Below are 16,372 nucleotides of genomic sequence, written 5' to 3'. Positions count from 1 at the left end.
ACCACGACCAGCCAGGGGAAAGCTTAATTTAAGGATGGACTCTGTGTCCCACAGGCAATTTTCAGAAATGAGTAGTCAAAGAAAATTAGACCAACCTGAAATCTGATGTCTCTATCAGAGGATATTCAGTAACCTTGGGAATCATCTTCAGTTTATGCTTTAAGATGTAACTATCCCTCAGGATTCCAAAAATAAAAGACAATCGCTATCACAGTGCTGGAAACTCCTAAAAGTGTTCCTCCTCCATCTGCCTCTCTGTCTTTCAACTGTGTTTCACTGGCAGCATTTGTTTTCCTATGAAGGTTTGTTTCTGAACCAGAGGAAAATGCTGGGACCTCTTTTGGAGAAGTTTTGGCTTCAGTAAATTTTATAAGAGAAATAAATGTGAGACCTTTCCATCTCTGTCAATATTCATCCAAAATAATAGCCCTCGCCAGGACTGGGGGTTGTGGGGAGGGAAGAGGAAGGGGAGAAGGTAATGTCATGAATTGTTTCCCTGCAGCTGGTATTTCTCAGTGAGAACTGTATGTACAAAACAAAACATCTCTTCAGAAAGTCAGGGACAGACAGGCTAACGAGATCATTATAATCATATTTTAGAGATCAAACAGCTTCGAATTGTATTTGCTTGAGCCCAGTTAGGTTTCCTGGTTGTTTCAAATAGAACATAGCAATTTAGCATACCCTAACATAAGAATATAATAGAATGGCAAACATACATGATATTATCTCCAGGCATCTACCATGTAGCAGGTTTGTTATCTTCTACTTCTTACCTTCCACAGTGCTGGGGTTAAAAAATAAAAGATATTCTAACACAGGGAGGCAGTATAGCACAGTGGTTAAGAGCATAAGCTTGGCATCGCATCAGGATAGACTCCCAGCTTTGCCTCTTGCTACTATGTTACCTTGGGCAAGTTTCTTAACCTCCCCAAAGGCTCAATTTCCTCAACTGCTAAACAGAAGTTGGGATTTATCTACTTGGTGGTTATGGTAAGAATTGAGAGAGAGAACACATGGAAAACACTGAGCACAGTACCTGGCCTGCGGAGAAGACTTAGTAAATGTTTGCATTTAGAGTCAATAAATGTCTGAATAAACAAATACTTTGTTTTTCCCTAGACGTCTCATTTTCTATTCTCATTCTACCCCCAATGTAAGCAAAAAGGAGGGAAGTATGTGGAAGTCATTGCAGCAGGTTCGTCATGTCATATTGCTAAAAAGGAATGTGATAACTAACTTGCTAGGCTTGGTTTTGCTGTTGGATCAGAAGCCTGCTACACAGCTGTGCTCCTGCAAAGGACTCTTCCCCTCTCTCCTAGTGTGTCCCCTGTACAGCTGCAGGACTCCAGTACACAACAGCCACCATGACTGTTCACAGGGGGAGGTGAGTATCACGTGTAAAGAATCAGTTGGCTCCCATCCAGGAAGTAAGGCTTACAAAACGTTTATCCAGACAGTAGTCTTCTGGGACAAAAGTCCACAGTGCTATCCCCAGGCAGGTATTGGGAGTCGGACCAGGAGGCTTCCGGGAAAACATTCTTATCTTTTTTTATTAAATAGACAAAGATATGAAATGTGCCTAGCTTTAGAGCTTGGCCAGTTCTCTAAGATGTTTCTTTAACTGTCTGTAACTTATTCAAAACAACATCAATAATGACCACACACTGGGGCGGGGCGCTGTGGCTCACGCCTGTAATCCCAGCACTTTGGGAGGCCAGGGAGGGCAGATCACAAGGTCAGGAGATGGAGACCATCCTGGCCAACATGGTGAAACTCCGTCTCTACTAAAAATACAAAAATTAGCTGGGTTTGGTGGCACGCACCTGTAATCCCAACTACTCGGGAGCCTGAGGCAGGAGAATAGCTTGAAGCCGGGAGGCAGAGATTGCAGTGAGCCAAGATCGTGCCACTGCACTCCACCCTGGCAACAGAGCGAGACTCGGTCTCAAAAAAAAAAAAAAAAAAAAAAAAAAAAGTGACCGCACACCACATAACCAGAAAAAAAAAAACAAAAAGGGAACTCTATTTCAGTCCACATGAACGATGAAATCAAGGAGGAATTTTACAATTACAGGTTTCTTTTGACAAAGGAGTTTTACGACTGTTTTGGCCTCAGAAGTGGGTGGTGCTTTCACTTCAATGCCTTAAAAACTAAATGTTCACACCAGGGATAAGAAATATGGTCATATGCAAAATCCAACTGCTGCTTCTAATGAGATGCTGTTAAAACCACATTTTAAAAATGCTTCCTAAAAGCATACAGAATGCATAAACATGAAGGTATTTGCCTGTGTCCAAAATTACAGAAGTGCTAAACAACACTGAGTTTAACTGGCCCAGAGCCAAGTGAAGCACTTCACCCTGACAGAAATTATAGTGCTGTCATTGTGTTGTAATAAGCCTCTATAAAATGGAGCATTGTGTTTCTGCTGAGTCTTGAACAGAAAATGAATTAGGATCTGGCATCCTTAGAGGAATAGGGAGAAGTGTATTTTTGCTTACAGAGAAGAGGATATTCACTAGGTTCCATGAAGTAAATGTTTTGCTCATCTTTTTAAAAATTCTGCCTTTCAAAAGGAGCTTTGACCCACACTTGAAAATGCTTATTATGTTCAGAAGGTGTTGCCATCTTTTGCTCTATAAACTTTTGGAAAAGCACTTACTGTTTGGTTTTAGAGTTGTGCTTTTTGTTGTTGTTGTTGTTGTTTTTGAGATGCAGCCTCACTCTCACCCAGGCTGGAGCGCAATGGCACAATTTCAGCTCACTGCAACCTCTGCCTCCGAGGTTCAAGCAATTCTACCTCAGCCTCCCAAGTAACTGGGACTATAGGCACACGCCATCATACCCAGCTAATTTTTCTGTATTTTTGGCAAAGATGAAGTTTCTCCATTTTGCCCAAGCTGGTCTGGAATTCCTGGGCTCAAGCAATTCTCCCACCTCGGTGTCTCAAAGTGTTGGGATTACAGGCGTGAGCCACTGCTCCTGGCTGTTGCCACATTTTTAAGACTCAACTGTTACATGGAAAATAAGCTCAGGTACATATGCTCAAGTGCAGAAAGGTAAGCCTGGTAAAAACTAATAATAGCCCTAGTGCAAAAAGACTCAAGTAGATTGTCATTATGAAAAGTTTGTTGCTAGTTCTGAAAGAACAAAGGTCACTGTGGTTCAACTTTTACATTTTTATTATTTTTTTTTATTCCCTGGAATTGTATAATGCGGTGCTTTAGGCTAGTTAGGGCCTACAGTTATTATTACTTTTTTTACTCTAATAAAATACTCTTACGGTTACTACTAGCTAGCCCAACCCTATTCTTCCCCTATTTCAATACTCCAAGCGTGTGTTTTAAAAACTTCATAAAAATCTAATTTTTATTAACTGATATATGTTCTAAATTGATTTTATTGATAGCCTAAGCCCCTAATCTCTACTAAACTTTTAGGTTCTTTTTGCCTTCAACCCAGAAGTTGATGTGTCCACTAGAATGGAAAGCAAGAAATAGCCAATGACATATACATATACACACACATATTAGGATAGCTATACCTTTGAGGAAATAGCAATAGTTACAGCTATCCTTCATCAAGTATTATAGTAGGCACCTTGCTAAAGGCTTTAAAACATGATCTCCTTTAATCCATACAACACTTTTTGAAGTAGAATCTGTATCTTCATTTTACAGAAGAGAAAATTAGGACTGAAGCAACTTGCCCAGGATCATAGATCTAACAAATCAGAGAGCTAAGAGTAAAATCAGGCTAAATTAACATCTATTACACAATGCTGTCTCCCAGGCTCCAAGTCTGTTTACCCTGGGCAAATATTACACTTATATTTCAAAAGCAAAGGGGAAAGAGGGAAGTGGATGCTTCTAAATGGGAGAGAAGCAAATGGAAAATTTTGTGACTATTTTTTCATCCACAAAGTTTATTAAGGGACAAACACACCGTATGAGATGGTTGCAGGATTGCAGTGCAGTTCCTGTCTTCAGAGAGCTAACATTAACTGGAAAGACACCTAAGAATATAAGTCAGAATTTAAAAAGTGCTCCAATAGAGGTATACCCAAAGTATTGTGTGCAGGGGCATAAAGAAAAAAAAGATTTTTTTCTGACTACTTGACAAACAGTTGGATAGACTTGTTTTGCCTTCTAATCATAACTATCACGTTCATTTAATCTACCCGTTAAGAACATTTGACACCTATTTGCCAAAATTAATGCATAGTAATTCTGAATATTTGAAGACTTTCAAGTCAGTGAACTGAAAAATTTGCTGCTATACTCTCAGATGTTGGTAGCAATGAAAGCTGGTAAATATATGTATTACATGTATACATTTATATAAATATTTATATATAAAATAAGGTTTTAGAAAGCAAGCCAGCTTTGGAAAAGCAAATCAGTGACATGAATTGGACTTCTAGGAATTTATCTACTTTACCAATAAGTTCTTGGAGTTAAGTGCTAATTCAGCCCTTGCTTATTATAATAATAAGTTGGAAGCAACCTAGTGTCCATCAGTTGGGGATTAATTAAATTCTGGCACATCCATACAATGGGTTGCTATGCAGTTGCCAAACAGAATTTAACACTCATTAAAAGAAAGAAAATCTCCATGGCAGATTGTTGAATAAAAGACAAAGTACAAAATAATATGGTATCATTTATATTAAAAATATATATGTATGCATATATACACACATATACACATATGCACACATGGATAAAATAAATGCATAGAAAGCTATCAGGAAGGATGTTTTTGAACATGTCAACGTTGGGAATTAGGATAACTTTATTAATATGTTTCTGTTTCTTGAATTTTCTGCATCAATGTATTATTTTGGTAATCAGAAAAGAAAAACAGGAAAACAATTATTTTGGGAAGAGGAGGAAATGTAGCTCCTTTTAGAGTTAAATATTATAAAATTTTGTGTTCCAGAAATAATATTTCAAAATATATTTCTATTGAAGTAGTAGTAACTCACTTTGAACAAAACCTTTTATTCATCAGGTAATACATTTGAACTTACTTTGTGGATTTGTCATCATCAAAAAATCATAACCATGTTGATAGCAGCAGGAGGCAGACAAATACCTAGGCAGATGGGGCGGGTCCCTGGTGAAACCTCACCTTCAAGCCAAAAACAGTCTGAAGCCTGAAAGACCAGGCTGCTGGTTCCAGATGAAACTCATGACCCAGAGTGAGAATTTCTATTCCTGTTTGCCCACATTTTCCCAATTCGTTATTTCCGAATAATGCCTTTTAATCAATTGAATGTATTTTCTAATACTACCTACGGCCTGCCCCTCCCCCATCCTGTGCCAATAAAAACCCCAGACTGAGCCACACTGAGAGACACCACTGACTTCGGGTGGCGGAACCACCCTTGCCACCTCCCTCCATGAGAGCGATTTCATCACTTAATAAAACTCCTCTCCACCCTTCTCACCCTTTGTCAGTCTGATCTCATTCTTCTTGGACACGGGACAAGAACTTGGGACCCCAGTGAACACCAGTACGAAGAAGGCAGTAACAGTGTAGCCCCCCACACCCCCACCAGCACCCCGCAGCCACCCCACATGACAGGAAGCGGCAGGGCCAGCCAGGCCCAGAACCGTGGACCTGCTTCATCGGGCTACGGACTGCAGGGCTACAAGAGCTGTTAACACTTCATACAACCCTCTCTGAGGCTTCGGGATTGCAGCACCACCATGTTCCCCTCATCTGGACACTGGACTCCACCACAGGAGTTTGCTTGCAAAACACCTGGTCCAGCTGCAAGCCCTGCACAGAGCCCACTCCTGTGCCAGCACTTGGAGCTTCTGGCTGGGCCTGCATTTGCTTGCTCACACACCCTCCTCCCACCAGGGGCTGAGCACACAGTCGCAGTGACCACAGGGTCCATGCTGGAGTGCAAGCCAGGTGCAGCTTGGTTAGCTGAGTGGGCGGGGTACCTCCTGTTGCCAGGCCAGGCCTAGTAAGGCCCAGGCAGGGGCGTGGCTGGCTGAAGGTCTCCAGGTGGCAAAGTGGCTGAGAAAAATCTTGTGTCAATGTCAAATCTTATGAACATGAGGTTGGACTTGACTACCTTGCTCAATGTAGAGAAACAGTCAAAAAGAGCCAAAAGTTCCATTTAGCATATGAAGTATATTCTAGCAGAGAAAATCATAGGTCTATCCTTTTTGAGTCTACTCTAGAGGCAACAAGGAATATCACTAACTTTAGGAGCCTTTCTAAGATGATTCTGCATAATATGTTTTATGCCAAAGAGCCCAAGTAGCTAGAAGGAAATATGCTATACTTCCGTTCTCATTTTCTTCTTTCTCTACCAGTGATTCAATGTTTACAAATAAGAGAATCCAGAAAGCATTCCCAGCTTTGCATTCATTATAATACACACCTCCAAAACCACTTCCACTAAGGAAGTAGGCATTATGGACTCATTTAATCAATAATATAAAGAAACATCATTTAGGTTATATGAGTCAGATTGCTGACTGATGAAAAAAAAATTGCACAAAGATCCCTGGGCTTTTTTTTCCTCGTGTGCAAAATTAGGCCTTTTACGTGGCTAACATTCAAAGATTCTATTTTACAGTTTTGGAAAATGTGCTGTTGAGGACATAGTTCTCAATAGATGATATTTCAGAATAGAATTTACTCCAATTATGGGGATACACTGATTATATTAGGAATATGTGTTTTGTTGCATCCTATCATTACTAAAAAAGAATAATTACCAATTTCTAAAAAATAAGTGCATTCGATGTAAACAGCCTCATGCCAAGTGCTGAGATTTAATGAAAACATATGTAGCTCAGTAGTGAAAAGTAGAAAAAAAAATTTGTGGAGGAGAAGAATGAAGGAAAAAATGTTTTTAAATTTGAAAAGTGTGGAAAGAGGAACTTAACTTTTTTTTTTTTTTTTTTTTGAGGCAAGTCTCGACTTTCGCCCAGGCTGGAGTGCAGTGGCGCAATCTCGGATCACTGCAGCCTCTGCCTCCCGGGCTCAAGCGATTCTCCTGCCTCAGCCTCCCGAATAGCTGAGTTTACAAGCACCTGCCACCACGCCTGGCTAATTTTTTGTATTTTTAGTAGAGACAGGGTTTCACTATGTTGGTCTCGAACTCCTGACCTCGTGATCTGCCATTCTCAGCCTCCCGAAGGGCTAGAAGGCACTACAGGTCTGAGCCACCACACCTGGCCGTTGTTGTTATTATTATTTATGAATTAAACGGAGAAGTAGCCAGAAAAGGGAAAGCCAGTCTCTATAACCAAAATGATACAGAGGTTTGTGCATTTCATACTTTGGTATTAATTTTCTAAATTGCCTCCAGATACTCCTTGGTCAGTTTGAACAATTCTTACCACCTTTCAAATAAATGATACATCATCCACAACTTCCAAAATAAGGAAAGTCCCTAACTCTCATACACACATGTGAGGCCAAAAACCAAATCATTTTCCATGAGAGCATATAATTTTCATGTTGGACCAAAATGATAAGAATGTTCTCAGGCTCTCAAATAGTTTAAGGTCGCCCTTTTATGAATGTTAAATGTTTGAATTTTTTTTTTTTTTTTTGAGACGGAGTCTCACTTTTGTTACCCAAGCTGGAGTGCAATGGCACGATCTTGGCTGACCGCAACTTCTGCCTTCCAGGTTCAACTGATTCTTCTGCCTCATCCTCCCAAGTAGCTGGGATTACAGGCATGTGCCACCATGCCTGGTTAATTTTTTGTATTTTTAGTAGAGAGAGGATTTCTGACTGGTCTCAAACTCCTGACCTCAGGTGATTCGCCCGTCTGGGCCTCCCAAAGTGCTGGGATTACAGGCATGAGCCACCGCGCCTGGCCCAAATGTTTAATTATTTGACAGTAGGAAATTTCTAGAAGTTTCTCTGTCCAAGTCTTCACTTAAAGCATTTTCATCCAGAATCTAAAAAAGAATAACATTATTGAACATGCTGAAAATTAAATGGAGAGGAAGTCAGTTGTTGCACAGAAGTGCAGTGGGGAGCTGGGCATGGTGGCATGCCCCTGTAGTCCCAGCTATTCAGGAGGTTCACTTGGAAGGATCACTTGAGCCCAGGAGTTCAAGACCAGCCTGAGCAACATGGTGGGACTCCATCTTTTTCAAAAACTGTAGTGGGCTAGGAGACCAGTGGATTAGCATGATCTTGGGCAATTCACTCAGACTCTGAGCTCTGCTTTCTTTAACAGCCTCTTTTCAGAATTACATTCAGAACTTTAGAGTTGGAATGATCTTAGTTCAACGTCTGACCCTGTAATTTACCAAGCCTGTGTGAATTTGAGCAAACTTAACCTTTTTAAGTCTATCTTCTCGTCTACCAAAATGGAGTACGAATATCCACTCCTTCAATCTGTGAAACTACTACAAGAAAACATTAGAAAAATCTCCAAGACATTGGTCTGGGCAAACATTCCTTGAGCAAAACCCCACAAAAGCACAGGCCACCAAAGCAAAAAATGGACAAATGGGATCACATCAAGTTAAAAAGCTTCTGCACAGCAAAGGAAACAATCAACAAAGTGAAGAGAGAACCCACAGAATGGGAGAAAATATTTGCAAACTACCCATCTGACAAGGGATTAATAACCTGTATATATAAGGAGCTCAAACTACTCTATAGGAAAAAATCTAATAATCCAATCAAAAATAGGCAAAATATTTGCACAGACACTTTTCAAAAGAAGACATAAATGGTGAACAGGAACAGGAAAAGGTGCAACAACACTGATCATCAGAGAAATGCAAATAAAAACTACAATGAGATATCATCTCACCCCAGTTAAAATGGCTTATATACAAAAGACAGGCGATAACAAATGCTGGTGAGGACATGGAGAAAACAGAGCCCTCGTACACTGTGTACAACCAATATGGAGAACAGTTTGGAGGTTCCTCAAAAAACTAAAAATTGAGCTACCATATGATCCAGCAATCCCACTGCTGAATATATACCCAAAAGAAAAGAAATCGGTATATCAAAGAGGTGTCTGCACTCCTATGTTTGTTGCAGCACTGTTCACTATAGCCAAGATTTAGAAACAACCTAAGTGTCCATTAACAGATGAACGAATAAAGAAAATGTGGTACTTATACACAATGGAATACTCTTCAGCCATAAAAAAGGAAAATGAGAGCCATTAATTTGCAACAAGGATGGAACCAGAGGTCATTATGTTAAGTGAAATAAGCCAGGCACAGAAAGACAAACACTGCATGTTCTCACTTATTTGTAGGATCGAAATACCAAAACAGTTGAACTCACGAACATAGACAGTAGAAAGATGGTTACCAGAGGCTAGCGGTGGGGTTAGTGGGGAGCTGAGAGGAGGTGGAGATGATTAACGGGTACCAAAAAATAGAAAGAATGAATGTGTCCTACTATCTGATAGCACAACATGGTGACTATAGTCAATAATAACTTAATTGTACATTCTAAAATAACTTAGAGTATAATTGGATTGCTTGTAACTCAAAGGATCAATGCTTGAGGGGATGGATACCCAATTTACCCTGATGTGCTTATTTCACATTCCATGCCTATATCAAAACATCTCAGGTACTCCACAAATACATACACCTACTATGTACCCACAAAAATGAAAAATTAAAAGAAAATGATTGGGCACAGTGGCTCACACTTATAATTCCAGTGCTTTGGGAGGCCAAGGTGGGCAGATAACCTTAGCTCAGGTGTTCAAGACCAGCCTGGGCAACATGGTGAAGCCCTGTCTCTACAAGAAATATAAAACCTGAGTGTGGTCAAGTACTCCTGTAGTTCCAGCTACTTGGGAGACTAGGGTGGAAGGATAGCTGGAGCCCAGGAGGTTGAGGCTGCAGTGAGCCATGATCCCACCACTGCACTCCCTCCAGCCTAGGCGAAAGAGAGATCCTGTCGCAAAAAAAAAAAAAAAAAGAATACCCACTCCACAGAGTTGTTGATAATTATATAAGAAATTATGTAATACACAGATAGAAGGTGCTTAATAAATGTTAGCTCACTTCCTCCCCACCTCTCCTTTTCTGCATCCCTGTCCTATTTCTTTAGAAATAAAATTTAACACTTTAGAATATCTTTAAATATGATGATTTTAGTTCACTTTAAAGATTTTTGTATTGAGGTATACAATAAAGTATGTAAAGTATACAAATGACAATTTTGTATATGTGTATACACCCATGTAATCACTCAGAGCCAAATATAGAACATTTATTTATAGCATCCTCCAAGAGATTCCTGCACGCCACATCCCACCAATACCCCTCCGAAGGTAACCATTATTCTGCCTTCATTATTATTACTGAAATATTTTTAAATTGTCAAAAATAAATGACAGTATATCTAAACCAAGGAATAAAAAATAGTAGTTAAAGGAAGAGCTATACATGCAAACATGGAAATATCCCAAGATATATTGTTCTGTATTACTAAGGTAATTGAAAATTAATAACAGAAATGTTAATGGAAAGGAGAACAGAAATATGATGGGTAAAGCTCTTTTAGTCTTTTTGAAATCTTCATTGAGGCTGGGCGCGGTGGCTCACACCTGTAATCCCAGCACTTTGGGAGGCCAAGGATGGTGGATCACTTGAGGTCAGAAACTCGAGACCAGCCTGGCCAACAGGGTAAAACCTTGTCTCTACGGAAAAAAAAGAAAATACAAAAAAAAATTAGCTGGGTGTGGTGGTGCATGCCTGTAGTCCCAGCTACTGGGGAGGCTGGGACAGAAGAATTGTTTGAACCCAGGAGGCAGAGGTTGAGTGAGCCAAGATCACACCACTGCACTCCAGCCTGGGGGACAGAGTAAGACTCTGTCTCAGCCAGGCGGGATGGCTCACACCTGTATTCTCAGCACTTTGGAAGGCTGAGGCAGGTGGATCACAAGGTCAGGAGTTCGAGACCAGCCTGACCAACATAGTGAAACCCCATCTCTACTAAAAATACAAAAATTAGCCAGATGTGGTAGTCCCAGCTACTTGGGAGTCTGAGGCAGGAGAATCGCTTGAACCTGGGAGATGGAGGCTGCAGTGAGCCGAGACCAGGCCATTGCACTGCAGCCTGGATGACAGAGTGAGATTTCGTCTCAAAAAAAAAAAAAAAACCTTTACTAAGCATGCCCTCATTTTGTGGCAGAAGTATCCAAACTGAATTCAGTCACCTAAATTGGAAGCATAGCAGGAAGCATTGAGAGACCACATATTTACAGAAACAAAAGTACTCCTCTCCCTCTAACTTGGACACCACCACATCCTGAGCTGAAACTCTTTGTAAGCCTTGCAGGGCCCCACCTTTTCTATCGCCAGCCAAAGGGCCAAAATGAAAGAGAGGCCTGCGGGTTCAGATCATTGCAGCCTTGCTGTGCAATAATACGGATGCCAGCGCTGGGGTTTATCTGACTCTTCCCAAAAGTCACAACCAAATATAGTTTCTCCTGAGATGTAGTGAATAAGCCTGGCCTAAAAGATTGTGGGGGTCAAAACCAACCTAATAGGGCAAGGCCTTACCTGGAAAGTTCTGAACTGATCTAATTTGCTTCTAGACCTTCAAACTAACTATTTGTTAATATCTCGATTTCAATAGTAAACAACTAAATGAGTTCAAATGAAGAGGAAACAACAGGTTTATTTTCAAACTTACGCAAACATTGGTATCTGAAACCACTTTCACACTCCCTTTGCAAGTCAATGTGAATGAATGGGTGGGCACGCAGTAGTTGCACTTTAATCCATTTTCTTTTTCAATTGCCAGCACGAGGCTTGAGAGCCTTCTTGTTAACAATTCTCACAGCCCAAACCCTTCTCCAGTGCACTGTAAGCTTCTTTCGTCTTGTCCTGTTGTTTGTGGAGACGAGAAACAACCGATGTCTTTCTGTTTAATGACCCTTCAAATCAGTTGGACCTTTCTTCGCTAAGCTAAATAACCCTACAGCTTTCTGGCCTCCCCTCATACCCTTTATTTTCCAAGCCTTAATTACATTTTTGCTCTTCTCTGGAGCTCTGCCAGTTCCCTACATCCTCCTTAAAGGGGAGACACAAAGTAGCCACAGTTGAGGTCAGACCAGTGCTGGGAAAAGCTGACAAGCCACTTCCTGCCCTTTGACTTTTATGCGTCCCACTATCTTACTGACTTTATAAATAAACAGCGCTCATTGAACTAATTCTAGCAGGGCTGTCATTCAAGCTGAAGTCCTCCTTTCCCATCTTGCATCTCTGCATTTTTATTTTGTCCCATAAATTTTTTGTGCTTACCCCTTTTGAGCTTTTCTAATTCAAAAGGTCTCACCCAATGAATTGTCTGAGCCACTTTACATGTGATCCCTCCTTTCTCTACTTTCTCACAAAAACTTTTGTAAATTTAGGAAGTGCCTTTCCAGAAGCCAAGCCAGTGATCAAAATCTACTGAGATTTCCTCTGTCTCCCTGGCACCATCCCCAAGCCAAGTACTGCTGACACTGTTGTAATAAAAACTACCGTTTATTATGCCAGGAAGTGTGGCATACATTATTTCATTAATTCCTCACAACAACCAATCTCATTATCCCTATTTTATTGAACAATTTGAGGTTAGCTAGATTAAGTAATTTGCTATAGCCACAGAGCAAGCAACTGCTGGATTCAAATATGAGCCTCTCCGCCCCTGAACTCACTGTGCCACAATGTCGCAAAATCAGTGCTCACTGGCATTTGGATGTAATCCACTAGGCAAATGTGACTCCACTTGTAAATTCTGTGCTCTCTCTTTTGGAGCTGGGACATCTTTGTCCTGACCTTGAGTGTCAAAACTCCAGGTTCTCTGGGCTTTTGAACTCTAGGACTTGAACCAGCCACCTCCTAGGCACTTGGGCCTTCAACCTCAGACAAGAGAGTTATATAGTCCAAGGCCTTCAGACTGGTCATGCTGTTGGCTTCCCTGGTTCTCCAGCTTGCAAATGGTCTATCATTGGACTTGTAAGGGAGCCACGTTCCCCTAATAAATCCCTTATCCTACCTCTCTCTTTCTCGTTCTCTTTCTCTCTCTGTCGATATATATACAAATTATATATACAATATATAACTGATTATATATAATATATAAAAACCATACATATTTATAACAATCTATATAAACTATATTTTAATATGTAATTATAGAATTTAATTTTTATATTTATATACAATTGGTTATATATAAAATATATAATATATAAATATAGGCCAGACGTGGTGGCTCACAACTGTAATCCCAGAACTTTATGAGGCCGAGGCAGGTGGATCACGAGGTCAGGAATTCGAGACCAGACTGGCCAACATGGTGAAACCCTGTTTCTACTAAAAATACAAAAATTAGCCGAGCATGGTGGCATGCATCTGTGGTCCCAGCTACTCGGAAGGCTGAGGCAGGAGAAGTGCTGAACCTAGGAGACGGAGGCTGCAGTGAGCTGAGATCAGGTCACTGCACTCCAGCCTGTGCAACAGAGCAAGACTCCATCTCAAATAAATAAATATATTTATAATATACTTATAATACTTGTAAACACTCATAAATATAAGTATATATTTATAATGTAGCATTTTGTGTCTGCTTCCTGCGGGACGCAGTGGTAACCATTTGGTTGGGAACATGAGTGATTTTTTGCCTTGTTTCTCCTGCTGCTTTTCTCCTCCTTTTTACTTTGTTGGTAGGGCGCAGTTATGGGGCAAGACGAAACAGCTGAAGCCATGGTGTTAAGGGAGGAGATCACCCCTCATATCGTCCTGTGCCCAATTTCTGCCTCCAAAGAAAGAAGAAGTAAAAATTAAAAGGCAAAAATGAAATCCACAGGCAGACAGCCCGGGGCCACACCCTGGGCCTGGTAGTTAAAGATCGACCCCTGACCTAATAGGTTATGTTATCTGTAGATTACAGATATTGTATAGTAATGCACTGTGAAAATCCCTATCTTGTTTTGTTCGTATCTAATTATGGGTGCATGCAGCCCCCAGTCCCGTACCGCCTGCTTGCTCAATCAATCACAACCCTCTCACACACACCCCCTTAGAGTTGTGAGCCCTTAAAAGGGACAGGAATTGCTCACTTTGCGGGGGGTGGTATGCTGGGCTCTTGAGACAGAAGTCTTGCCGACACCCCCCGCCTAATAAACCCCTTCCTTCTTTAACTCGGTGTCTGAGCAGAGTTTTGTCTGCGGCTCGTCCTGCTACAGTGCTAGTATTGTAATAGAGACTTTGATGATGAGAACACCCTTATACAGCGCCAAAAAGCAAAGCATTTTAAATGTCATATGTGTCACAAGAAATTGTATCCAGGACCTGGCTTAGCTGTTAATTGCATGCAGGTGCATAAAGAAATAATAGATGCTGTACCAAATGCAATACCTGGGATAACAGACATAGAATTGGAAATATATGGTATGGAAAGTATTCCAGAAAAAGATATGGATGAAAGACGATGACTTCTTGAAGAGAAAACATAAGAAAGCCAAAAAAAGAAGGAACAAGATGATTCTGATGAATATGATGATGACTCTGCAGCCTCAACTTCATTTCAACCACAACCTGTTCAACTTCAACAAGGTTATATTCCTGCAGTGGCACAGCCAGGACTGTCGCCAGTAACAGGAGCACCAGGAATGCCTCCAGGCATAACTCCATTAATGCCAGGTGTTCCTCCTCTGATTCCAGAAATGCCACCAGTTATGCCAGGCATGCCACCTGGATTGCATCATCAAAGAAAATGCACCCAGTCATTTTTCGGTAAAAACATAATGATGCCAATGGGTGGAATATACCACCTGGACCGGGAATACCACCTCTGATGCCTGGAATGTCACCAGGTGTCCCCTCCATACCCCCAACCCCATTCCACGTCCTAGAATTCCTCCAGTGACCCAAGCACAGGCTGGGTCTTAACAGACCACCTGCACCAACAGCAGCTGTACCTGCACCACAGCTTCCAGTTACTAAGCTTCTTTTCCCCAGTGCTGGACAAGCTTAGGCAGCTGTCCAAGGACTTGTTGGTACAGATTTCAAACCCTTAAATAGTACCCCTGAAACAACTACAGCACCCCCAAAGCCTACATTCCCTGCTTATACACAATCTACAGATTCAACCACTGGTACAACAAATAGTACTGCAGTTAAACCAGCAGCTTCAGTAGCAAGTAAGCCTGCTACACCTACAACAACCAATGCAACCAGTAAGTTGATCCATCCAGAAGAGGGTATATATCTGGAAGAGAGAAGGGCACAGTTACCTAGATAGCAACGTAATCTTCCTCTGCAAGGAGAGGCCCCCATCAGTAATCCACCAGTTGGACCAATTGAAGATATGATGCCACCATAGCCAGGCATCCCACAGCAACAAGGAGTGAGACCCCCCATGCCACCTCATGGTCAGTACGGTGGTCATCATCCAGGCATGCCAGGATACCTTCCTGGTGCTATCCCCCCATATGGGCAGGGACCGCCAATGGTGCCCCCTTTCCAGGGTGGGCCTCCTCGACCTCCAAAGGGAATGAGACCTCCTGTAATCGTGCAAGGTGGCTGTTACTGATCTTACCTCATCCTGTCTAATAGGTTTGGAGATTAAACCTTTTCTCAACTTGTGCTGTTTATATAGCCAATTTTCCATCAATAAGGCTTCATTGTGACTTTAACAAATATTATCTTCCCACATACCAGGAACTATTGGACATTGATTTTACATGGGAAAAAATATTTGGAAAAATAACACAGGAGCTTTTCCTGAAGTTGCAATTTATACTGTATGGCTTCTTTTTCATGTTTCATCTAGGTTTGTAGAAGTGAAGTGTAGTAAATTTGGTTCATTAAATTGTGAAGGTGCTGGAATTACATGAACATACCACTTCAATAAAGGCAAGTTCTGTAAGCTTACATTGCTGTTTTGCAAAGTTATGCCTTCACAGCAATTCAGATGCTGTTGGACTTCATGTCCCCAGTCTAGCTTGGTGAGGGGCATAACTGTTTCCAAGTACATGTACATTGGAAGTCTAAATGTATAACAATATTTACTGTATTTAGAGTTCCTCATGTTGCAGGGTTTAAGAAATCTGACCCACCAATGTCATGTGATTTTCTGTACCAGTAAACTTCATTGCAATAAAATGAGAGAAAAATTTATGCCTTTTTATGCATAACCCAGCTGTGGACCACGGCCTAAAAGGTTTGTACAGATGCATGCCACAGTAGATGTCCACATAACAACATTCATAGTTAGCAATGCAAAATATATATATATAAAATACAAATATGTTATATATAATAATCTATAGAGGCATTACATATAATTAAAGACATTTTATAATCATATATAGATATACACATATAATTGATTGTGTCT

The 16,372-nt window shown here is 40.9% G+C and overlaps 1 pseudogene; it reads left to right on the top strand.

Moving 5' to 3' along the window:
• The first annotated feature begins 14,279 nt into the window (after positions 1 to 14,279).
• On the top strand, positions 14,280 to 15,565 carry LOC103218314 (BUB3-interacting and GLEBS motif-containing protein ZNF207-like; annotated as a pseudogene).
• The last annotated feature ends 807 nt before the right edge of the window (positions 15,566 to 16,372 follow it).

This window comes from Chlorocebus sabaeus, chromosome 10, assembly GCF_047675955.1.
Source record: "Chlorocebus sabaeus isolate Y175 chromosome 10, mChlSab1.0.hap1, whole genome shotgun sequence".
NCBI lineage: Eukaryota > Metazoa > Chordata > Mammalia > Primates > Cercopithecidae > Chlorocebus > Chlorocebus sabaeus.
The sequence above is the reverse complement of the archived record's forward strand: the minus strand, read 5'-3'. Positions and strand labels throughout refer to the sequence as shown.